Here is a 2,173-nt window from a genome sequence, read left to right as displayed (position 1 = left end):
AAAACTGCACCATATAAAGGAGGGATAGAAGGCATGGGAAGGAGATCGGGCCCATCAGGAGGAGGAGGAATAGGTCTATCCTTAGGAGGAACAATATGTTTATTCTTATAATACTAAGTGCTTGATTTCTAGGTTTACTCAACGATTAAATGATTTCATTTTTCCACTTTTGATAAGATTTCAAAAGAACATCATTTCTAGGTTGGAGAGGTTGGAATTTTTTAGACCAAAAATAATCAAGACAAACATATTCATGTCTCATCTAGGTTGAGACATGCTATGATTAACAATTATGATTTTACCATCATGAGGAATTTTCAAACACTTATAAACAATAGAAGAGATCACTTTCGTGGAAGATAGGTAAGGATGTCCCAACTGTTATTGTGAGGATCCAGTTAATATTGAGAGGGGGAGGGGGGGTGAATCAGTGAACAATAAACAAAACTTTCACCAATCCGAAAACACTCCACTAAAAATAGTTCATAACCAGTACTAGTAGCTGATCAAATAGTCTTGAAATTAGATTTACCAAAACATTGTTGGTAGCAACTTAAGTGTTCATCATTAAGAAAATATAGTAAAGACATCAAATAAATAACTTAACAATCCATCCACAACATGAACACAAATATTTTTTACATGGAAACCCAAATGGGAAAAACCACGGTGGGAATTGATACCCACAAAATATTTGCACTCTTCTAGAATGTGCCTTGTTAAAGGCCTAGCCCGCTTAGGAGCTTTACAATAATGTCTGGTTAAGAGAAGAACCTATTAGGAGTCACCCGATGAAGGGATTTCAACCTCAACTCTATTAGGAGCTATACCCTGTTAGGAGTAACCTTGCTAAAGGATTTAAACCCAAGTTAATGAGCCACCTAGTTAAGGGATTACAATACTACTGCAACTATTAGGAAACAACAGATAAATGATTTGATCAATGCACTCTCTACTTGCTAGTACAGATCCATTTAAGCTCCAATCTACTTCACACATGTATACATCTCAATCTATTTTGGCACACTCTCCTTCTCTTATCACTGACACAATAAACCTTCTAAAACTTGACCTAAATACACTGTACAATTAGGTCAGCTACATAACCCTAACTTACAACAAGTTTACATCATAGATCATATCTGATCATTATAAATCATTATAGTTTATCATACAAATCATTACAACAAATTTTAAGACAATTACAACCATTGAATGATCATAACTCATCAACGCACATCGATCTAATAAGCTGTCAAACCCTTATAACTTTTTTCTAAGCACTTTGTTGCTTCCCAAGAAATTTGCTCCTTGTACATGCTTAGATGCAATCTTATCATCACAAAAAATTTCTAACATGTTACCACTAACTTATAAATATGATAAGATTCACTGCCAAACCATAAAACATCACCGGTTAAAGATCTTGATACCGGTTCTCAAACCCTAGTGGAATAAACAACAGTCAATTATAAACATGACTTTCGGTTCTCCAAACATGATGTGGTTCTAGTCATACACTCAATACAATGTCATAAACATACATTCCAAACTCCAACATCTAACTCAACAGGGATCTCTACCGAAACCATCTCCTTCACTATTCCATCTTACCGTTTCACTGTCAACTTAGCAAACATTCCATTATCGGTTAGGCTAGATAGCTTTTAGATAACTTAGATGATATACCAAACATAAACAAACATGGTTGCCATCAATGACAACACAAATAACTGATCATCAAGCATCATATCACAATTATATCATCACCAACAGTCCTTTATCGATACATCATCATCTCTATTAGTTATACCCATATGCAAACATTCTCCCCCTTTGGCATTGATAGAAACACTAAAATAATGCAACAACTAAAACAATCAACTATTGATAAATACCAGGAACTCATCATGCCATGTTGTACTGATTTGTGCTTCACTTGATCTTCTCCCTATCATTATTCTTCTCCCCATGACTGTTACATTTCTTCTCCCCCTTTGAAAGTAATGCCAAAGGTGCAAAGGAATATTTTGTCTTCATTTCTGCCGCTTCATCTCTGCTGCTCCCCCTGAGGAGTAGCCCACTTCTCATCAATCCATTGTGAAATATATTCAATGAATCGACTAAATTGATGCATCACTAGCATCCTAGTTGATCTTGGGTAAGGGTATAA

The sequence above is a fragment of the Cryptomeria japonica genome, chromosome 4, assembly GCF_030272615.1.
Source record: "Cryptomeria japonica chromosome 4, Sugi_1.0, whole genome shotgun sequence".
NCBI lineage: Eukaryota > Viridiplantae > Streptophyta > Pinopsida > Cupressales > Cupressaceae > Cryptomeria > Cryptomeria japonica.
This window is presented reverse-complemented; position numbering follows the sequence as displayed.